The 24,910-nt window shown below is 44.3% G+C and overlaps 1 protein-coding gene across 2 annotated transcripts in view; it reads left to right on the top strand.

The window, feature by feature from the left end:
* Nucleotides 1-24,910, top strand: part of LOC126203173 (uncharacterized) — a 116,279-nt gene that overhangs the window by 70,840 nt on the left and 20,529 nt on the right. The window lies entirely within an intron of this gene.

Below are 24,910 nucleotides of genomic sequence, written 5' to 3'. Positions count from 1 at the left end.
TTCTCTAAGTCTACAAATGCTAGAAACGTAGGTTTGCCTTTCCTTAATCTATTTTCTAAGAAAAGTTTATTTCTTTTATGTACTGTATATCACAAGATACTGTCATCACGGTTCCCTTCTGTGTGAAAGGATGAATGAGCAAATGTATTTCTAGTTGCATGCCTGATCGTAGCAGACAAGCCTGTCTGCTAGAGAACAGTAGGATCAACGTCGGAACGGGTAGCTACACTTTCCAAAAGCAAAGAGGTTTCTATTCTTGGTATGGTCCTGTCCATCCCTTGTCATGTTGGTATAGGAAGCTGCCTCTCTGGTCAATTCCGTTTGTATCTGTTAAGCATCTCTCGGTAGGGACCCAGGTCAGTCTGTCCGCGGCGAGCGTCTGAAGTGGTAAGATCTCTGGTTAAGCGCGTCTCTGCTAAGTCCGTAGGTCAATGGATTTCTTAAGTTCAGCCTAACTGAAAATTTAATCACCTTTATTTCAGGTTTAGCTCTAAAATATCTAATGTTATCTTAAATTGCAACGCAGTGTAATTCGAGTGTGAAGTTCAGAATATCTGCCGGTAGTTGCTTTGTCACTACTTTGTGAGTAATGTGGAACCACGTGTTGATCAGTAACTAAGATCATCAATCTTAAATGCGAATGTGCGTGAGATTATAACGTCTCGTCTTGACAATATTTTACAATATAGCAACTTTTCTTTATGTTCAAACCACGTGGGGTGTAGTTTTTGAGACCAGTACCACGTGATTATACAATTGTTTGACCAATCTGGTTAATAGTAAGACGATAGTAATCAGTTCAAGGTTTTTCTTTTGTAAATTGCGTTTCGATGTAATTTATTTTAATTATCAAAATTATTGTGGAGTTACACTCTTTGTGTAAACCAAGTTGACCACGTGAAGCATGTGGTGTAAGCATCAAAGTAGCCTTCAGCTATTCTTTTCGGGAAGATTTCACAGAGAGTTAGTATGAATTTAGTATACCAGTCTGTGGTAATTTCATGACGGACAGGATTCTTTGGGTGAAAATTGAATCGGTTGGTTGTGGTTAATTTCCTCTTGGATATGTTTCAACGTTCTTCGTGTGTTATTTTATGAATGCAGTGTTGTATGCAGTCTCCCAATCTTGGCTCCATATTTGATGTCTTCCGTAAGATTACAAACTCACATTTTCACAATCCTAAATAAGGCACCAGTTTAGTTATGAAGCAAGTTTAATATGCTCAAATTTTAACGGAACAACGATCAATTTTAAAATAAATGTCCAAATATAAACTAATTTATTTCTTTTTATTTAAATTGTCTTTTTATATATATATCACCGGTTATCGTTAGATGACTACTAAAAGATTATAATTAATCTTAGTCTGGTTGGGAATTTGGTAAGCTAGACTGGATACCTGGTGAAACAGTTGTGCAGTAATGCAAGGTTAACTCCCCCAGACAGCTCACAGCTTTTAACCCGCTTTTATTGTCTTGAAAATCAGCACCGCTTTCCGAACAAATTAATGCATCAACATTATACGCTCTTCTGCCAAACGAGAGTAATAATTAAAAAGAAAACATAGTATGAAAACTGGACATAGGAGCTGACTAAAATGATTGTTTTGCACAATAAAGAGACAGATCGTCAGTTGCGTAAGTTAAAATGTAAAAAGCTTGATTTGTTGATTAATTAAAACACAGACACAAATGAATGGAAAGAGAGTGTTGCACACGAATACATAAAAACAGATAGACATGCAATATACCTCGTGTGGGAGGGAGAAAGAGATATGAATTTTATTTAAATTCTATAAATGAAATGGAAGGAGTGCTGTTCAACAAAAAAATGTTCAAATTGTAAGTAGGCTGTTTAGGTTTCTATGTTGGTAACTTCACGTAGCACTTTGTATGAAAATCACTGGCTGTGCTGTGTTCAGTCTGTGGCTGGTTTGCATTGTTGGAATATTTGCTATTGCAGTGTTGGGCAGTTGGATGTGAACAGCGCTTAGAGTTGCGCAGTTGGAGGTGAGCCGCCAGCAGTGGCGGATGTGGGGGGAGAGATGGTAGAATTTTGAGAGCGGACGATCTGGACGTGTGTCCATCAGAAAGAGTAAATTTGTTATACTGTATATCATGATGACTTTTGAACATTATTAAGGTAAATACATTGTTTGTTCTCTATCAAAATCTTTCATTTGCTAACTATGCCTATTAGTAGTTAGTGCCTTCAGTAGTTAGAATCTTTTATTTAGCTGGCAGTATTGGCGCTCGCTGTATTGCAGTAGTTCGAGTAACGAAGATTTTTGTCAAGTAAGTGATTTATGAAAGGTATAGGTTGTTGTTAGTCAGGGCCATTCTTTTGTAAGGATTATTGAAAGTCACATTGCGTTGCGCTAAAAATATTGTGTGTCAGTTTAGTATTGATCAGAATAAGTAAAGAGAGAAATGTCTGAGTACGTTCAGTTCTGCTCAGCTGTTTGAAAATCCAATCTAAGGGGAGGTTTCAAAATGTGTGTGAAATCTTATGGGGCTTAACTGCTAAGGTCATCCAGTCCCTAAGCTTACACACTACTTAACCTAAATTGTCCTAAGGACAAACACACACGCCCATGCCCGAGGGAGGACTCGAACCTCCACCGGGACCAGCCGCACAGTCCATGACTGCAGCGCCTTAGAGCTGTTCAACATATAAGTGGTTTATTCAGTGAACTGCATTAAACTGCATATGCAATAATTATTGAAATTTTATCAAATTCATTTAACAGTCATTCACAAATTATTCAAATAATGATAAACAAAAATAAAAGAAAAATTTGGGTCGCCAGATACTGTAGAAAGTATATATATAAAAAATAGAATTGAATTGGCACCAAGAGCTCACAACAAGTGAATTATATAAGGTGCCTGCCCTGGTATTTGCCTCGTAACATGAGCATTGTATGACTTCATTCTAATTTAACGTATAAATAAATTACACGAGACGGGTTGACCTGGTGTAATAAATGAGGAAGGAATAAAGAAAAACAGCTGAACATATGACTCTCTTAATTGGCAAACGGTGAATACTGTGTCTTGCGTCTTTATGAGCATCTAACACATTGCAAAGAAATTGAAGAAAGTGAAAGAAGAAAGCGCAGCTAGAAAAGCGGGCGTTTTCTGTATTATCATGTTCATAGCGTGGTCGGCGTGGCGGTGGAGTCGGTTGATTGCGTGCGGCTGCATCAAGACTCTGCCAGCCACGTAGCTGATAGCGTCTAACATGCCCTACGCTGAAAACAGTGACCGAACCCTGCTACTCGAAGTTATCAACACTGGACGACGGTATGCGTCCATCTTCAAGTGCAAATCTACGTGAAACTGCATTAAACTAAGCTCAAAACTGTTCCAACAGTACTACCGTCATCGGAAATGTAGTAAATCAAAATGTGATCCTGAGTTAAGCTCTTGATATCGCGCACAGTGAGTGAAGCTCGCTTACTTGGATCTAACAAACTTTGCTCTCTACGCTGTTTGCGACGAATGCAACGTGCATTGTCTCATGACAAGCGATAAAAGAATCCTTGCGACTTATCGGAAGCAGTCAAGAGTGTACTCCTGCCTCCTCAGAAGCAATATTCGTAATGCCCAATACTAGTGCGCTCCTCGCACCTGGAGAGAGAGAGCCGCTCCCCTCCAGCGTCTTGTCTCCGCCCTTCCGCAAATTACGTAGATCGTACTATTTTTCGATGCGAACATTACATTCTTACCAATGCAGAGGTCCCTTTAAAAATTTCCTCCCTCCTTGCCGTCGCATTCTGCGAGGAAAAGAGAGCGATTGTGTGAGACAGAGTATACAAATAAACCAAGAATTCTCCCTTTGAGTATTGCCGCCACGTTCCCAGGTGTTCTGCTCGAGGGAAACGGCCAAAATTCCCTCGGCCACTTGAGATTCTTGGACACCCAAGTCGTGCTGTTGCTATTCAACTCGCCGCTCTCTCCGTGTTACCTAGAATCGTGACAAAACTGTTTTCAGTTCTAAGTTTGTAGTTTCCGCTGCCTCGGGCACACGTGCGAATGTCCACGGCTTCCCTTCGCAGTGTGTTGATATATGCAGCGTCTTCCCCTGTCGCTAATCGTCTGGGGGCCTGCCCTCTGTGAAGCGTGCCAACATAGGCGCGCGACCGCCGCTCGCCCTTTACCTGTGTCCACCTGGTCGCCGGGCTTCCCATCTAGGAACGCATCAGAAGAATTCCTTCTACGCACAAAGTGTACCAAGTTTGCAAAGAGAAGAATGATAGCCCTTTACCGATACTTAATAACACAGTAATTCACCTCCATCGCACTTCATATATTGCAATAAACTAATGACTGATTTTAAAAGCAATTATCTCCTTTAATTATAAACATGAAAAGCTTTGACGCTCTTCAGGTAGCATTAGGTGAAACGTAAAAGATCGATGGGCTAAAAAAAAAAAAAAATGGAAATGCCGTGTGGCTAGGGCCTCCCGTCGGGTAGACCGTTCGCCTGGAGCAAGTCTTTCGAGTTGACGCCACTTCGGTCACTTGAATGTCGATGGTGATGAAATGATGATGAAAGACACACTACACCCAGTCATCACGAGGCAGAGAAAATCACTGGGCCCGCCGGGAATCGAACCCGGGAACCCGTGCGCGGGAAGCGAGAACGCTATCGCAAGACCACGAGCTGCGGACACCGATGGGCTGACTAATGTTGATGATGTTTGGTTTGTGGGGCGCTCAATTGCGTCAACTTTAGCACCTGTACACAATCCCAATTTTTCGCGATCCAATCGATGTATGATGATGAAATGATGAGGACAACACCAACATCCAGTCCCCAGGCAGAGAAACTCCCCAACCAGGCCGGGAATCGAACCTGGGACCCCGTGATCTAGAGGCAGGAACGCTAGCCACTAGACCACGAGCTGCATACGTGGGCTGACTGACTAAAATAGATCCATACATGAGTGAAGTGATGAACGAATGTAGACTGCCTTGGGCAGGGGTGACTCGGGAATGTAGCATTAAAGGGTAATGCGTAGGAGGGTGTTTGTCGGGATGGATGTCTGGAAGATGGACTGGGGAAGAATGGTGAGGGATGCGACTCCGAACTGAGATGTAGGAAATGAGTGGAGAGGAGGGGAGGGGAAGCGAGTGTGACAGGGGTCTCCTAGATCTGGCAGGACTGATATATGCCAGGATGAATCTCACGATCGGGTAAGTGAACGCGATTAAAGTTTCGTTCGGAGAGGACTTGGATGGTGTGGATGTGTAGTGCTGGGGGTGCCGGGTGACTTTGGTGGTATCGCGGCAGAATGATTCGTGAGCAGAGGTGGGGGGGGGGGGGGTGGGGGGCTAAAGGGCGGGTAGTTTCGAGTTTACAGGTGAGGTGACGTAGGTAACACCGTTGTGTTCGAGGTGGAAGAGCAGAGTGAGGAATTTTATAAGTTGGTGGAGAATGCTCGAGTAGGAGGGTAAGCGGTTCCGAAAGGCTTGGAGGAGCATGTGACCTTCGAGGATCTGTATGGCGTGAAAAATGGGGGGAAGGAGCGGAAGTCCAGGCCACATTTTCATAGTAGATGATTGGTCAGATCAGCGATTTATAGATGTAGATGGTTATGGAAAGGGTGCAATCCCCATGTTCGGCCGGTTATTGTTTTAGTAATTTTAGTCTGTTATGGGCTTTCTGCTGACTAGTTAGTAGATGGCTCGAGGTATTTTACCGTGTGGGTTAACTGGATAAGACGGTCGTAAATGGAAAGTTAAAATTTGTGGAGGCGAAAGCTGCGTGTGATGTGGCGTCAGATTTATGGCTGCCTAACCATGTGGTCGCCGTTTTAAGGAACTATACCCTAAGAACATAAGGAACTCTTTGTTATTAATGTCCCATTACCGGTTTAGAGCGAATGTGTCTCTTTATTGCGAATGGTAACTTTTAGAAAAAGACTGCCCGCATCTCGTGGTCGTGCGGTAGCGTTCTCGCTTCCCACGCCCGGGTTCCCGGGTTCGATTCCCGGTGGGGTCAGGGATTTTCTCTACCTCGTGATGGCTGGGTGTTGTGTGCTCTCCTTAGGTTAGTTAGGTTTAAGTAGTTCTAAGTTATAGGGGACTTATGACCACAGCAGTTGAGTCCCATAGTACTCAGAGCCATTTGAACCATTTGAAAAAGACTGCGATGAGATTGCCAAGATTACTAGGGTTGGAACTTTAATAGTGGCAACTATTTATTTACAGCTAGTACAAAATAGATAGGTGTTTCAAAGTTTTTCTGACCTTCTGAGTAGTCACCAGCATTGTGTATAACACGTTGCCAGCGATGTGGAAGTCGTAGGATACTCTTAGCAGTGCCAGTTGTGTTGACAGTTCGAGCGGCGCGGTCTATTGCCCGACGAATTTGTAGCAGTTCTGAACAGTTCCAAACGTTTTCAGTTGGGGAGACATTCCTGGCGAAGGCAGGGTTTGGCAAGCGTGAAGACAGGCAGTAGGAACTCTCGCAGTGTGCGGGCGGGCATTATCTTGCCGAAATGTAAGCACAGGATGGCTTGTCACGAAGCGCAACAAACTGTCCGTCTACGTACGGCTGTCCTGTGTGAAATGAAATGACACCCCAGACCGAGACTGGTCTATTGTCGGGCCGTACGGCAGGCGACAGTTAGGCTGGCATCCCACCGCTGTCCGGAGGCGTCTCCAGACACCTCCTTGACATGGAACCTCACTGACTGGAATACAGCTGTCTTCAGTAATGACTGGCACTGCGAACCGATGCCGGTTGAGCAGAGAAGATGTGGCTGGAGACGCCCCAGAAAGCAGTGGGAAACCAACCTCACTGTCCTCTGCCATACCGCCCGACAACCAAGACTGACATTCTGAGGTGCCACTTCTTTTCGTACCGCCCTTACAGCACAGTGGTATGTCGACGATATTCTAAGCCTCGTTTTGTTGCCTTTCATGGAAAGCCATCCTCTGCTTACATTTCAGCAAGACAATGCCCGCGCGCACGCGGCGAGTGTATCTGCTGCCTGCCTTCGTGCTCGCCAAACCCTACTTTAGCCAGCGAGGTTATCGCACCTCTCCCCAATTGAGAACGCTTGGAACATTATGGGGAGCTCCCTCCAAGCATCTCTGGTTTTTCTACGACTTAACGCGCGGTTAGACATAGTTTGGCACGATATCCTATAGGAGGGTATCGGACAACTCTACCAGTGGATGCCAAGTCGAATAACTGCTTGTATAAGGACCAGGGGATAAGAAATGAAAGAGGAAGCCGCCTGGTAGAATTTTGCACAGAGCACAACTTAATCATAGCTAACACTTGGTTCAAGAATCATGATAGAAGGTCGTATACATGGAAGAACCCTGGAGATACTAAAAGGTATCAGATAGATTATATAATGGTAAGACAGAGATTTAGGAACCAGGTTTTAAATTGTAAGACATTTCCAGGGACAGATGTGGACTCTGACTACAATCTATTGGTTATGACCTGTAGATTAAAACTGAAGAAACTGCAAAAAGGTGGGAATTTAAGGAGATGGGACATCGATAAACTGAAAGAACCAGAGGTTGTACAGAGTTTCAGGGAGAGCATAAGGGAACAATTGACAGGAATGGGGGAAAGAAATACAGTAGAAGAAGAATGGGTAGCTTTGAGGGATGAAGTAGTGAAGGCAGCAGAGGATCAAGTAGGTAAAAAGACGAGGGCTAGTAGAAATCCTTGGGTAACAGAAGAAATATTGAATTTAATTGATGAAAGGAGAAAATATAAAAATGCAGTAAATGAAGCAGGCAAAGGAATACAAACGTCTCAAAAACGAGATCGACAGGAAGTGCCAAATGGCTAAGCAGGGATGGCTAGAGGACAAATGTAAGGATGTAGAGGCTTATCTCACTAGGGGTAAGATAGATACTGCCTACAGGAAAATTAAAGAGACCTTTGGAGAGAAGAGAACCACTTGTATGAATATCAAGAGCTCAGATGGCAACCCAGTTCTAAGCAAAGAAGGGAAAGCAGTAAGGTGGAAGGAGTATATAGAGGGTCTATACAAGGGCGAGGTACTTGAGGACAATATTATGGAAATCGAAGAGGGTGTAGATGAAGATGAAATGGGAGATACGATACTGCGTGAAAAGTTTGACAGAGCACTGAAAGACCTGAGTCGAAACAAGGCCCCCGGAGTAGACAACATTCCATTGGAACTACTGACGGCCTTGGGAGAGCCAGTCTTGACAAAACTCTACCATCTGGTGAGCAAGATGTATGAAACAGGCGAAATACCCTCAGACTTCAAGAAGAATATAATAATTCCAATCCCAAAGAAAGCAGGTGTTGACAGATGTGAGAATTACCGAACAATCAGTTTAATAAGCCACAGCTGCAAAATACTAACACGAATTCTTTACAGACGAATGGAAAAACTAGTAGAAGCCGACCTCGGGGAAGATCAGTTTGGATTCCGTAGAAATACTGGAACACGTGAGGCAATACTGACCTTACGACTTATCTTAGAAGAAAGATTAAGGAAAGGCAAACCTACGTTTCTAGCATTTGTAGACTTAGAGAAAGCTTTTGACAATGTTGACTGGAATACTCTCTTTGAAATTCTAAAGGTGCCAGGGGTAAAATACAGGGAGCGAAAGGCTATTTACAATTTGTACAGAAACCAGATGGCAGTTATAATAGTCGAGGGACATGAAAGGCAAGCTGTGGTTGGGAAGGGAGTAAGACAGGGTTGTAGCCTCTCCCCGATGTTATTCAATCTGTATATTGAGCAAGCAGTAAAGGAAACAAAATAAAAATTCGGAGTAGGTATTAAAATCCATAGAGAAGAAATTAAAACTTTGAGGTTCGCCGATGACACTGTAATTCTGTCAGAGACAGCAAAGGACTTGGAAGAGCAGTTGAACGGAATGGATGGTGTCTTGAAGGGAGGATATAAGATGAACATCAACAAAAGCAAAACGGGGATAATGGAATGTAGTCGAATTAAGTCGGGTGATGTTGAGGGTATTAGATTAGGAAATGAGACACTTAAAGTAGTAAAGGAGTTTTGCTATTTAGGGAGTAGAGAGGATATAAAATGTAGACTGGAAATGGCAAGGAAAGCGTTTCTGAAGAAGAGAAATTTGTTAACATCGAGTATAGATTTAAGTGTCAGGAAGTCTTTTCTGAAAGTATTTGTATGGAGTGTAGCCATGTATGGAAGTGAAACATGGACGATAAATAGTTTGGACAAGAAGAGAATAGAAGCTTTCGAAATGTGGTGCTACAGAAGAATGCTGAAGATTAGATGGGTAGATCAGAGGACTAATGAGGAGGTACTGAATAGGATTGGGGAGAAGAGGAGTTTGTGGCACAACTTGACCAGAAGAAGGGATCGGTTGGTAGGACATGTTTTGAGGCATCAAGGGATCACCAATGTAGTATTGGAGGGCAGCGTGGAGGGTAAAAATCGTAGGGGGAGACCAAGAGATGCATACACTAAGCAGATTCAGAAGGATGTAGGTTGCAGTAGGTACTGGGAGATGAAGAAGCTTGTACAGGATAGAGTAGCATGGAGAGCTGCATCAAACCAGTCTCAGGACTGAAGACCACAACAACAACAGATGTGGACCAACGCGTTACTGGCATATTCAATTTGTGAAGCAGTTTCTCTTGAATATATCATCCGTTTTTTCTCTAATTGTAATAATTTGTTTGTCTGTAAATGTACATTACGTCTACGTATTCCCGCCCCATACGGGTGATTTCTTCGTGGTGCGTCGTTTTTTCTTCCTAGTGTGAGTAACAAGAAATTATAGCGGTAATCGAATACTGTACGTCGTTCATTTATCTGTCGTACTTTAAATTTGCGAGATTAAAATTATGAAGTAATGATAGTATTCATTGAGCAACTGAAGTGAGAAATACAAGGGGCGTTTGAAAAGTCCGTGCAAAGTCCGAGAGATGGCACCACCGGCGCGTATCGAGGTCATGTTTCAGCCATATAGGTCTATTTCTTTGTGTTTGGCATTCGTGTGAATCAAGGAAGTCGAGTGATTGTCAAAAGATGATCGAAAAAGAATTTCGTGTGCTGATTAAACATTACTTATGAAAGGCAAAACGCCTCGAGAGAGATAAAGAGAAGCTTGATAAACAGTACGGTGACTCTGTACCTTCAATTAGAACAGTTTATAAGTGGTTTCAAAATTTTCGGAGTGGACCATATGGGCACAAGTCATGCTGAACGTTCTGGACGCCCTGTGGAGGTTACGACTCCATAAATCGTTGATAAAATCCATGATATGGTGATGGATGACAGAAGAGTTAAGGTGCGTGAGATTGCTGGTGCTGTGGGCATCTCGAATGAATGGGTACATAATATTTTGCATAAACATTTGGATATGAGAAAGCTATCCGCAAGATGGATTCCGCGATTGCTCACGCTAGACCAAAAACGGAATCGTGTGAAGTGTTGCAAGGATGGTTTGCAGCTGTTCAGGAAGAATCCGCAGTACTTTAAGCGTCGTTTCGTCACCGTGGATGAAACACGGATACATTAGTATACTCCTGAGACCAAACAACAATCTAAACAATGGGTTACCAAGGGAGAATTTGCCGGAAAGGTTATGGCGACTGTCTTTTGGGATTCGCAAGGGGTAATCCTCATTGACCATCAGGAAAAGGGTAAAACTATTACACTAGCATATTAGTCATCGTTATTGGACCGTTTGAAAATCGAGTTGCAAGAAAAACGCCGGCGATTGGACCGCAAAAGTCCTTTTCCATCACGACAATTCAACAGCACACAATTGCGGTCGCAAAATTAATGAAAATAGGATTCCAACTAGTTTCACATCCCCCCTGTTCTCCAGCCTTGGCTCCCTCGGACTACTATTTGTTCCCCAATTTTAAGAAATGGCTGGTGGGACAAAGATTTTATTCAAACGAGGAGATGATTGCAGCAACTAATCGCTATTTTGCAGACTTGCACAATTCCTATTATTCGGAAGGGATCAAGAAATTAGAACAGCGTTGGACGAAGTGTATAAGTCTAAAAGGAGACTGTCGAAAAATAAAAAAAAGTTTACCCCAAACACGTAAATAGTTTTTATTTTTGCACGGACTTTTCAAACGCCTCTCGAACTTTGGGCAAGACAAATTAAAAAGATTTCCGGTGAGTAAGACGACGCCTGATTATAATTGCTTACAATCAACAAAAAACTTCAGTGAAGCTGCATCGTAGCGTACCGTGACTAAATCGAGAAAATTAACTGATAAGGCTTTTAACGTCTGATAAATTTAACTGCACTGAAGCAGAGAGGAAACGCGAACTGTATTGGTTAATTGACAACTGCATGGCCATAGAGACCGCTGACTGGACTGCATCATTAGGCGAAGCAGCATCGGCGAACTTCGGCAACTTCCGTTAATCTTCGCGAAGTTTATTCGTCCTGGCTCAGACAAACCACAGCCACGTACAGAGCGGTTGGAGGGTCCCCGCTGCAGTCGTGCTCGACAAGGCTCTGCACGTGCCCACTGTGGTGTCACCGCCAGACACCACACTTGCTAGGTGGTAGCCTTTAAATCGGCCGCGGTCCGTTAGTATACGTCGGACCCGCGTGTCGCCACTATAGGTGATTGCAGACCGAGCGCCGCCACACGGCAGGTCTAGTCTAGAGAGACTTCCTAAGACTCGCCCCAGTTGTACAGCCGACTTTGCTAGCGATGGTTCACTGTCTACATACGTTCTCACTTGCAGAGACGACAGTTTAGCATAGCCTTCAGCTACATCATTTGCTACGACTTAGCAAGGCGCCATATTCAGTTACTATAATCTGAACAGATAATATTGTGAATCATGTACCGTTCATCATTAATGGATTAAAGTTAAGTATCAAACTAATTTCGTCTGCTTTCTGAATTCTAATTCCTTCTCATGTTCCAGACCTCACGTCAGTATAGTCCTTCCCTCCTCACGCCAGCCTGCGTGAGCTAAAACGCGTGCATTTCGGCCTCCACTAGTAACACGGTGTTGGCTCTTCTGCCAACACAACACCTACAAAACAGGAAACACTGTAAGTACGTGGCGATCGAAACCAAACCAGTACAATTATCACGAAACGTATTCGCAGTTGCGAATATGAACTGCCAGCATCTGTATAACGGAATGACGACAGTGAAAATTTGTGCCCATCTGGGCCTCGGATTTTTCGCTTATCGCGTCATGCATGCATGTGCAAATTAATATTGCATCCTAGTTCGGAATAACAGAGGCAGTGCACGTTTATCCGTCGACACCGGACAAGCGACATCAAAGTAAAATGTCTCCGTTGTACGGGAATACACGTACGGTATGTGCGAGTACAGGTTGCAGACACTTGGTTCACGGCGAATGGAAGTATGGGTCTCGGCATCAGTCGCGCTCGGATAGCCGAATGGTGAGGCAACCGCTCGCGATAAACGGGAAATCCCGGTTCGGCACAAATTTTCATTGTCATTCCATTATACAGCTGATGAGAATCCAGGTAATCCATAATCGGAACTGCAAATACATTTCATGTATTTCATGACGGCTGTAGTAGCCGCAGCGCCTGTCCCTTCGGACATGTGTGCATGTCCAAAGGAACATTACATCGTAATTCGGAATAACACAGGCACTGAAATATCGTAAATATCGTAATGAACTACGATTGGCTGGTGATTGGTCCCTCGCGCTCGGTACGCTGTGACATCGATCACAACGTTATTTTAATTCGGGTAGAACACTTCTCCCAGTTGTTATCAGCAGATCTTCCTTTGTTGAGAGTTGTATCACTGTTGTTACATCAGCAACTATTGGGTATTTACGGATGGAAGTGACATTCGCATAATGTATGATGTATGACAGTACATAGAGTGAACTACTGAAGTAGTTACGGAGAAAAATGCGCAATGAGACGATCAGAAATGACACTTTTAGTCAAAGACAATAATTACACTCAAGTCACCGCGACTTCTCATGGTCCCCAGGACGTTACGAAAGGCTAGATAGGTTTCTTAACAGGCTGTCTGATCGCCACGGACGGCACCGCATGCTCTGCAACGTGTTATCATACTGGACATTAGGCTAGGTGCAAATTGAGAGGCGTATAGCACGTGTGGCGTGACACAACACTACAGCGCGACACGCACGTGCCGCACGAGTCGCGCGGGTGCAGCGCATATGGCGAGGCGTACACCATACTTCGCACGCGCCGACTGGCAACGCTCTGCGCTGACAGAACCGAAGCGCGGGCAACCTGTTATCTTCCTCAAACGATTTTACAGAAACTATTCACTGAAAATATTTTATTTTTGCCTTACTTGTAGCGTTATATGTCAGCTTCGTGGCGAAATGCCCATCATCTCGCTAATGACCATTCTTATAGTAATGTACACAGTTTAGTAAGATACTACGCAGAACTCAAAAAAGTTTGCAACGAAAATTAGGGGTCGCTATGATTTTGCGTTTGGTGCGTATTACACCATTTGTTGCTGCGTATGAAATTAAGCTAACATGTTGAATTTTCTTTTAGACTTGGGAGGAGGTCTCTTATCTGCCTCCGATCTCGAGAAAATTGATCGTATGTAGCGCGCTCACTTCCGATCTCACGGCCTCCAGAATGAAATACAACATCTCTCATATCTCCTAAACCGCTCAAGGCATCGAAACGAAAGTTTGGCGAATGTTAGCACACAAGGAGGAATGTGTTTTGACGATTCTTAAACACACGGAACTTTCTCATCTATGGTGATGTACCAGTATTTATATTTCCCTTTTTATTTATTTCACTCCAGTGACTGTAATTTTTAAGAGTTATCGATACCTAGCGAAACAAGAGCTTTCTAGTATGAAAATAAACATGAAATTTCTTCTTTTATGTTGCTGCAAACCGACACTATGAGGTAATACGTAAGCTATTGAGCTCTGTGATTGCCAATTACCTGTTTAATGAGGCAATCCGTTTCGGGATTCTGTCGCAATAGCTACTGTGAGATCAGTTTGGCAAATTACACTGTGACAAAGCAAGTACATTTAAACCAGTCACCAAGAGAAATGTGGCCGTTACAAACGGTGATGCTTCTTCGAATGAGAAAAGGTCAGCAACTCACACAAAAATAGATTGCCAAGTCTGTTGGAATTTTCGTGGAATCCCCGTAACCCATCGTATTTTTAACACTTAGCGACTGGAATGGAAACTTACCAAACGATTTTACTCCTCCTCTTGATCTGAGCAGTATTAAAATAATGACGAGCGTCCTTCAGGCGGAATGATAGGCACATGCCACATACTGGTTACTCACCTACGGCTTGCCAAACTTACACTGTGTGATCGCGAATAAAATAGTTGTTATTGAGAAAAATAAACAATTGATATGTCGCACAGCACAATGGACAGTGTATTGTCAGAAACGGAGGATAATGCGCACGACAGGAATGTGCCTTGTGAGTTGGAGATCGAAAAACATTGTCATGAAAGTAGATCTACCTTTGTCAGCAGCACATTTCAACAAATTAAATATATGTAATCATAAGAATCTTTTAGGATATTCCTACTTTCGTAATAATACCGACCATTTTCTTCATTTCTGTAGCCACGAAACTGACATACAACGCTACAAGTAAGGCAGAAATCAAATATTTTCAGTGAACAGTTTCTGTAAAATCGTTTGAGGAAGATAACAGGTTGCGCCCGCTTCGGTTCTGTCAGCGCAGAGCGTCGCCAGTCGGCGCGTGCAAAGTATGGTGTACGCCTCGCCATATGCGCTGCACCCGCGCGACTCGTGCGGCTCGTGCGTGTCGCGCTGTAGTGTCGTGTCACGTCACACGTGCTATACGCGTCTCAATTTGCGCATAGCCTTAGGTTGTTAAGGAGTTCTTGTGGTGGGGCTGCGCACCTCCACAGGAGCTGGTGACAACTGCCAGATGATTCCCAAATGACATTTTCACTCTGCAGCGGAGTGTGCGCTGATATGAAACGTCCTGGCATATTAAAGCTGTGTGCCAGACCGAGACTCGAACTGGGAACCTTTGCCTTTCGCGGGCAAGTGCTATACCATGTGAGCTACCGAAGCACGTGGTAGAGCACTTTCCCGAGAAAAGCAAAGGTCCCGAGTTCGAGCCTCGGTCTGGCACACAGTTTTAATCTGCCAGGAAGTTTCAACCGCCAGATGGTTGCCGGCGCCTGTGGACGTGCTGCCCAACGCATCCTGCATGTGCTCTATGGGATGTAAGTCGGAGGAACGAGCAGGCCAGACCATTCGCCGAATATTCTATCGTTCCAAGAGCGCCTCAACATACGCAGTCCGATTTGGTCGCGGAATGTTATCCATAAAAATGAAGACAGGGTCGAACGCACCCCTGAAAAGATCCACACGGAGAAGGAAAATAGTGTCACGATAACGTTGACCAGTAAATCTATCTCTACATCTACGTGTATACTCTGCAAATCGCATTTAAGTGCCTGCCAGAGAGGTAACCGAACCACCTTCACAATTCTCTATTATTCTAATCTCGTATAGCGCTCGGAAAGAACGAACACCTATATCTTTCGGCACGAGCTCTTTGCCTTATTTTATCATGGTGATCGTTTCTCCCCATATAGGTCGGTGTCAACAAAATATTTCTGCATTCGGAAGAGAAAGTTTGTGATTAGAATTTCTTGAGAAGATTCCTTCGCAACGGAAAACGCCTTCTTTCAATGACGTCCACCCCAAATCCTGTATCTTTACAGTGATACTCTCTCCCCTATTTCGCGATAATACAAAACGTGCTAACCTTCTTTGAACTTTTTAGATGTACTTCGTCATTCCTATCTGATAAGTATTTCTCACTGCGCGGCAGTATTCTAATAGAGGACGGACAAACGTAGTGTAGGCATTCTCCATAGTAGATCTGTTACATTTTCTAAGTGTCCGGCCAATAAAACGCAGTCTTTGGTTAGCCTTCACCACAGTATTTTCTATCTATTCCTTCCAATTTAAGTTGTTCGTAACTGCAATTCCTAGGTATTTATGGCCTTTAGATGTGGCTAATTTCTCGTGTAACTGAAGTTTAACGTCATCTGCAAACAACCGAAGGCGGCTGCTCAGATTGTCTCCCAAACCGTTTATATAGATAAGGAACAGCAAAGGGCCCTAACACTACCTTTGGGGAACGCCAGCATAATTGAGACGATATTCCATAAGCACGCAATTTCACTAGAAGCCACTTGTGTGGTACTGTGTCAAAAGCCTTCCGGAAATCCAGAGATACGGAATCAATCTGAAATCCTTTGTCGATAACACTCAACGCTTCGTGCGAATAAAGAGCTAGTTGTGTTTCACAAGATCGATGTTTTCTAAATCCGTGTTGACTAAGTGTCGATAGACCATTTTCTTCGAGGTAATTCATAATGGCGGAACACGATATATGTTCCAAATTCCTGCTGGATATCGACGTTAATAATATGGGCCTGTAATTTAACGGATTACTCCTACTACCTTACTTGAATATTGGTGTGGCCTGTGCTACATTCCAGTCTTTGTGTACGGATCCTTAACCGCGCGAACGGTTCTATATGATTGTTAAGTATGGAGCTATTGCATCGGCATATACCGAAAGGAACCTAATTGGTATCCAGACTGGACCAGAAGGCTTGCTTTTATTACGTGAATAGGTTGCTTCAGTACTTCGAGGATATTTACTTCTGCGTTAGTCATGTTGGGAGCTGTTCCTGATTCGAATTCTGGAATATTTACTTCGTCTTCTTTTGTGAAAGCATTTCGGAAGGCTGTGTTTAGTAACTCTGCTGTGGAAGCACTGTCTTCGATAGTATCTCCATTGCTATCGTGCAGAGAAGGCATTGATTGTGTCTTTCCTCTAACATACTTCACATACGACCAGAATATCTTTGGATTTTCTGCCAGGTTTCGTTGTGGAAACTATTACAAGCATCTCGCATTGAAGTCCACGCTAAATTTCGAGCTTCTGTAAAACATCGCCAATCTTGTGGATTTTGCGTCCGTTTAAAATTGGAATGTTTGTTTCGTTGTTTCTGCAACAGTGTTCTGACCCGTTTAGTGTACTGAGCCGTGTGGCTCCATCAGCGATATTCCCACCACGGGTATGGGTCATCTTTCCAGTGGTGTGCACAGAGCGAGCGGGGGCGCCACCTACCGGGCGGATCGGGGAGCGAGGGGTAAGCTCTGGCAAGGAGCGAGTATTTTGCTTTGGGACGCCTAGCAGTAACGTCGTTTGGGTAGTCTGGCGGAGAGTACAGGCGCCGTGCGAGACAGCAGGAAGAGCACATCAAAAGTTGCTGTTTATTCGGGTGACGGTACCGTAGCAAATATCGCCGGCGTGGAAGCAGTCACGTTACTGGGAAGCCGTTGGTGTATTTCGCTTCCTGCATGTCTCCTGGCACCTGATCTGAGGCGGCTGGCTTTGGCGAATAGGCAAGAGGGCGACGGCGTTGCTTGTGCTGTAAATTGTGGCCAGAATAGACTACTTGGTTCAGTGCTGTTGACTTCATTTTCTTGGCTCGCTGTTGCTACTCGTACTGAGTCTGTCCTCAAATGTGTAAATTTAAACTTGCTAAGTACCGAGGTTGTAGTGAGAGCTGTATGTGATGTGATGATTAACATTTACTAGGGCCTGGAGTGCTGATATACTCTGTAGATTGCTACTGTCAGTGTTAACCGCCATTGAAAATAGTTTGGCTTATCCTTGTCTAAGTGTGCCTGGTTATTGTATTTATATCACACAATGGAGTTAAGCTGGCCAATTGCTATAGATATACAAGGGTAAAATTTCCATGGATATATTTCGCTGCGAATTGTAATAATATTACTGTTACTTTTCTATCTGAAGTGATGGTGTCTGAGAGACATGTGTCTAACTCTAGGTGAGTAGTTTAATAAATTCTTAAAAGTTACTGAGAGGCCAGTTGTTATTGTGTATTTAAATAGTATGAAACTGATTCTATTAATGAAAGTACAAGAATTCCTTCAATGACAATATGTGGATATGGCAATTAATTCTGAATTAATTACAAATTTAAGTGTGGCTATTTGCTGTAAGTCTTCTTGTGTTTTGTCTTGGAGGGGGGGGGGGGGAGCAGTCTCGATACACTGTTAACCTGTTCACTAGTTACTTGCATTTGATTTCGTTTTATCGGGACTTCTACTGTTTGTCTTGGTAGCGGGTGTGGGGTCCTGAGTTGCGTCCTGCTTGTGATGTTGTGTATTTTCCGCCCCCTCTTCCTGCACGTGCGGACTGGCCATGTATTTAGTTCGCTCACTGCTTAATGTATAATTGGCCTTACGTAAGATAGTAGATTTGTACTGCTTAGTTGATGTTCATTAATAGGTTGGTTAAATCTACAGATGATGTGCTGTAGTGAATTATTGTGTTTCTAGTTACTTAAGGCAGATGTCAGTCTGTTGTAGATACCCTCTAGTTCTGGGATTTTTCGTGCCTGTTCATAACCGTTGCTGCTCCCATTTGTTGAATTCCATGGGGTTGCTTGGTCACATGAAATTTTATATTTTATATCCTACATTGTCATTTAAGTAACGTGGTTGTGTGCCATGGTATCTGATTTGTAGTTGCCTGTACTCTGAATTTCTTTTGCTAACACCAATCACTACAATAAAGAAAGACTACATTTCCTCATTAAATTTTGGTAAGTTGTTCTTCAGGTTGATCATAGTTTTTGAGCAAATAATTTTTAATTCATTTCACTAAATATGTAATAGGCCATAAGTGCCGTGTTTATGAATGTTTAAATTTTGAAGTAACTTGCTCTCACCTAAATGGTAATTTTAAAAATCTGTAGAGGGTTTTATTTGTTATTTGTCTTGTTTAAATGTGCCAAATAAATGTTCAGTGCAACTGTCGATGGTGATTGCCTGATGTGTCACTTGGTCCAGTCCTATCACCCCACAGCCTGTTGTGCTGAGCTTGTGCCGTTGTGTAAAAGTTGAATTCCATGCTGTGCTGACACATCATGTACCAAGGAAAATCAGCTCTGCCATTTGAAACTTCCTGTCAGATTAAAACTGTGTGCCAGACCGAGACTCCAACTCAGGAGGACCTATGCCTTTTGCGGGCAGGTGCTATCCAAGCACGACTCTCGCCCTGTCCTCACAGATTTACATCTGCCAGTACCTCGTCTCCTACCTTCCAAACTTTACAGAAGCTCTCCTGCGAACCTTGCAGAACTAGCACTCCTGAAAGGAAGGATATTGTGGAGTCATGGCTTAGCCACAGCCTGGGGGATGTTTCCAGAATCTCAATCTGCCCACGAAAGGCAAAGGTCCCGAGTTCAAGTCTTGGTCTGGCACACAGTTTTAATCTTTTGAGTTCAAGTCACATCTGGTTTACACTTCCATTGTTAATCTGCACGGAGATCGTCTCTCAGGAAGGTATCAAGTAGATGTTCCTTCCTCTCACCATACGAGTCTGTCACGCAACCAGGAACACTACCAATCATGTTTTGGTGGTCCTGGTGTTGTGGTGTGGGGAAGGAGAATATTGCATGTGTGTACTGCCTCCAAATGGTTGAACATGGTGCCCTGACCGGTCAGCGTCATTGTGACACTGTAGGCTACTCCTTTCCCATGTGCATCTTATCAAAGGTTCATTCGGCCCTGACTTCATTATTGTGGATGACACTGTGTGACCGTATCGAACAGCACAGGTGGAGGAGCTTTTGGAACAAAAGGGTATTCTGCGAAGGAACTGGTGTACCCATTCCTGCTACTTAAATCCAATCGAGCACAAGTGGGATGCTATGGGGGGACACATTGCAGCATGACAACACACACAGTGGACCATCCAACTCACAGAGGACCATCCATCAGTTGTCAACTGCGCTGGTGGAGTAATGGAACACATTACCACAATAAATCCTTACTAACCTCATGACCACCGTGGGAGCACGCTGCACACTGTGCATTGCCGTGTATGAGGACTACAGACACTATGTTCTCAAAAGCATACGGACACGTGGCTGAAAATGACTGTCAGTTCGTGGTGCCCTCCATCGATAATGCTGGACTTCAGTATACTGTTGGCTCACCCTTAGCCTTGATGACAGCTTCCACTCTCGCAGGCATACGTTCCATCAGGTGCTGAAATGTTTCTTGGAGAATGGCAGCCCATTCTTAACCGAGGGCTGCACTGAGGAGCGGTATCGATGTTGGTCGGTGAAGCCTGGCATGAAGTCGGCGTCCCAAAAATGCCAAAGGTGTTCTGTAGGATTCAGGTCAGGACTCTGCGCAGGCCAGTCCATTACAATGATGTTATTGTCGTGTAACCACTCCGCCACAGGCGTGCATTATGAACAGGTGCTCGATCGTGTTGAAAGATGCAATTGTTCAACAACAGTGGGAAGTAAGAAGGTGCTTAAAACATCAATGTAGGCCTGTGCTGTGATAGTGCTACGCAAAAGAACAAGGGGTGCAAGCCACTATAATGTAAAACACAACCACACCTTAACACCACCACCTCCGAATTTACCTGTTGGCACTACACACGCTGGCAGATGACGTTCACTGGGCATTCGCCATACCCATACCATGTCATCGGGTCGCCACACTATGTATCATGATTCGTCACTCCACAAAAAGTTTTTCACTGTTCAATTGTCCAATGTTTACGCTCCTTAGAGGAAGCGAGGCGTCGTTTGGCATTCACCGGCGTGATGTGTGGCATACGACCATGAAATCCAATAGATAATATTCTTCTCGGGTATGCAGCCGGATCATAACGTCTTCATGACACAATATTTCCGCGGTCCATCTGGCCGCCATCTCGCCGGAGTTCGTGCACCAGCACTCTCACCTGAAGATGGCGGCCAGATGGACCGCGGAAATATTGTGTCATGAAGACGTTATGATCCGGCTGCATACCCGAGAAGAATATTATCAATTATTACGCCGGGAAAGCCTTCGTAGCCACATGAAATCGAAGTTTTCTCACCTCCCGCCTCACTCTATAGTACTTGAAGTGGATCCTGATGCAGTTTGTAATGGTCTGGATAGATGTCTACCTATTACACACGATCCTCTTCAACTGTCGGCGGTCGCTGTCAGTCAACAGACGACGTCGGCCTGTACGCTTCTGTGCTGTACGTGTCCCTTCACGTTTCCACTTCACCATCACATCGGAAACAAGGGACCTAGGGATTTTTAGGAGTATGGAAATCTCGCGTACAGACGTATGATACAAGTGACACCCAATCACTTGACCACGTTCGAAGCCCGTGAGTTCCGCGGAACTGCCCGTTCTGCTGTCTAATGACTACTGACGTTACTGATATGAAGTACCTGTCAGTAGGTGGCAGTGCAGAGTACCTAATATGAAAAAGTATGTTTTATGGGTGTCTGGATACTTTTGACCACGGAGTGTACCATGTTTAAAAGCATGTCTCGCAACTGTAATGTTCAGTAGACCATCATACCTTGCGGGGAATTCATTGTGATTGTTGTCTCTGAACATGTGCCATTTCTTTCCGTTTCAAAGCGTACTTCTTTCAGTTCCCTTGTGTACTATACTGTACCACTTTGACGTTTCTGTGTATGGTCCACGTTTCAGCAAGCTATGTCCCTCGACCGTGGTACAACATGTGAAATCTTTTATCGTTACCTTTTGCAGACCAGTGGTGTGCTCATTGACTGGCGCGACGTCATTCTGATTAACAGTGCCGCCTGACGAGTAGCCTACGCCACGTGCGCCTGCCCGTGTGCGATTCGAGTGGCGTCGCTAGTGCCGGCGCCCTGTGGGGCTGTGTTCGATTATGGGCCTAGATTATGGGGCCGAGCTGGTTATCGTCCATCTCGTCTCTTTCTACTGGTATCTTGCTTGGTATTTCCGCCACTAATTCGGACCCTAAATTGGCTCAAAAATGTGCAATATTTTTTCATTTCATTTATTGCATATTTAGACATGCTGCCTAGTTTTTAGAAACAGATCGTACATTGTACAATTTCTTCATGTGATAACATGAACTGTTCTTTATTCGAAGCAAATATCGTTTTCTCCAATACAAAGTCGAAGTAATATGAGGGTTGCCCAGAAATGCACCGCATTTTTTCTTCAACCATTCTGTATTGAACGTAATGGGAAAATGAAATGGCGTGTGACGAGGGCCTCCCGTCGGGTAGACCGTTCGCCTGGTGCAAGTCTTTCGATTTGACGCCACATCGGCGACTTGCGCGTCGATGGGGATGAAATGATGATGATTAGGACAACACTACACCCAGTCCCTGAGCGGAGAAAATCTCCGACCCAGCCGGGAATCGAACCCGGGCCCTTTGGATTGACAGTCTGTCGCGCTGACCACTCAGCTACCGGGGGCGGACTGAACGTAGTGGGAATTACACACACGAAAGAATGGTGTTATATCTAGACACGCTATTTTTGCACGTAATCTCCACCTTGTTCTACGGCCTTGGCCATGGTGGCGGAGCCAGTGCTCCACTTTGCTGATTGGCAAATGCAGCGCCAACTCCCGAGTCTTAATGCGTCTGTCTTCGCGAATGACGACATCAGCTCGTTGCAGCATGTCAAGTGTGACAGCCGTGGATGGTCTCTCCGACCGCTGCAAATCGTGGAGCTCCACCGAACCGCCGTCTAATGAGCTGACCCTCCGTGCCCAGTGACGAACTGTACTTCTGTCGACAGCAGACACCCCATAGATTTTGCACAAGCGCTTGTGAAAATTCACGACAGTTTCTTTCCCTGCAGTGGGAAACTCAATGACGGCACGTTGCTTGTAACGTACATCACCTACAGACGCCATTTTAAAACTGTCCTGCGGATACGCTGCCTATCGGAAGTGACGGAAACTTGACACTCTCACTCAGGAGACTTGATATAGTACATACGTAACGTTCCGCATTCGTGACATTATTTTCGGCTGAGAGAGAGAAAAAAGAAACTGCGGTTCGTTACTTTATGGGCAACCTTTGTAATAATGAATTACAACAAAAAATTAAATTGATAACAACGGAGGTTATTAAATAATAATGTTGCTGAATTGTTGAATCTGAAGGAACTTTAAAGGTGACAGGAAACGTTAGAAATGAGTTGCAGATTCCCGCCACCAAAAATTCTGGCGTTGGTAGGGGATACCTCGGAAAGATTCGAGCCGTGTTACCTCCGGTGGTTCTTGTTGTCACTACGCTATGTGCCCATATCTACCGTACAAGTTTTACACGACTCCAGATAAAATAATCTGTTATGGATTATGTACCGGGTAATTTTATCGATGAAGCTGGCCATCCGGAGTGGCCGAACGGTTCTAGGCGCTTCAGTCTGGTACCGCGCGACCGCTACGGTCGCATGTTCGAATCCTGTTTCGGGCATGTATGTGTGTGATGTCCTTAGATTAGTTAGGCTTAAGTAGTTCTGAGTTCTAGGGGACTAATGATCTTAGATGTTAAGTCCCATAGTGCTCAGAGCCATTTGAACCATTTGATGAAGCTGGCGTCACGTCCTCTGTTTTGTTGCTTATTTCAGTTTCGGCCTCTTCCTTTGAGTTTTCTGTCATGTTGACTGTTTGTCAAGCGGAAATGGTGAAGCGTAACTGTCACTTAGACAGCTAGTATAACAGGCAAACATATCGCCCCAGTGTCACACACAACTGTTCCATTCACAAAGGTGGCCACAGATGTACCCATACTGAATCCTAAATTCATTAATTAGCGCCTGTCAGTATCTGGAAATACGCAATTAAACCTTCAAACCAATGTGGAAAGAGCACCACTGGTCAGAATGGAATCAAATTGCAACGGCGTATTATCGGAGAAGGGGGAAACGAACGGCAGAACAAAAATAGTTACGAAATGTAGCAGTAGGTGGCGCTGTAAGCATCATAATTTAATAGCGGTCGACTACAAATGCATCATGCAACAATGACTAAGATGTACTTTTGACGTTAAACGCCGGCCGAAGTGGCCGTGCGGTTAAAGGCGCTGCAGTCTGGAACCGCAAGACCGCTACGGTTGCAGGTTCGAATCCTGCCTCGGGCATGGATGTTTGTGATGTCCTTAGGTTAGTTAGGTTTAACTAGTTCTAAGTTCTAGGGGACTAATGACCTCAGCAGTTGAGTCCCATAGTGCTCAGAGCCATTTTTTTGACGTTAAACAAACTGTGCTACCCAGTGTGCATGGGTTTACAGGCGTGATACTGTTAATTGCGTAAGCCCATCCACCACAGCAAGGTCATATCAAATCGGATGGAAAAAAAATCGGTTTCTAATTGTCCTGAGGCCAAAAACCGCAGAAAAAGCATCAGTCAAAATCAAATCGGATTATTAATTTCCGTGTCACTGGCGCAAGACATGTTCAACATGCTGTCCACCGTTTTGTGCAACAAGTTGAAATCGAGAAACAGCATGTTCCACAACTGATCGAAGTGTTTCCGAGGTCACGTTCAGAATATGTTAGCAATGCGTGCCTTCGATGCAGCTAAATCAGAACACTGAGCACAACATCTTTCAGACAGCCCCACAGCCAGAAGTCACACGGATTAAGACCAGGTGATCGGGATGGCCAGCTGTAGGGAAGTGGTGGCTGATAATTCTAGCATTTCCAAAATGGCCTTTCAGCAGCTGCTTGACTGGATTTACAATGTGCGGAGGTGCGCCATCTTGCATAAAAATGACACCATCCATACATTCACGGTGTTGGAGATCTGGAATGACGTGGTTGTGCAAAAGACACTCATAGCGCTTACCAGTGACGGTGCAGGTAATAGGACTGGAAGCACCCGTCTCTTCGAAAAAATATGGCCCTATGATAATTGATGCTGTAAACACGCACCTCACAGTGACCTTTTCAGGATGATGTGGTACTGGTTGATTTGTGTGTGGATTTTCCGTTGCCCATCCTCGACAATTCTGTGTATTGACATATCATGTCAAATGGAAGTGCGCTTTG

This window comes from Schistocerca nitens, chromosome 9, assembly GCF_023898315.1.
Source record: "Schistocerca nitens isolate TAMUIC-IGC-003100 chromosome 9, iqSchNite1.1, whole genome shotgun sequence".
Lineage (NCBI taxonomy): Eukaryota > Metazoa > Arthropoda > Insecta > Orthoptera > Acrididae > Schistocerca > Schistocerca nitens.
This window is presented reverse-complemented; position numbering and strand designations above follow the sequence as displayed.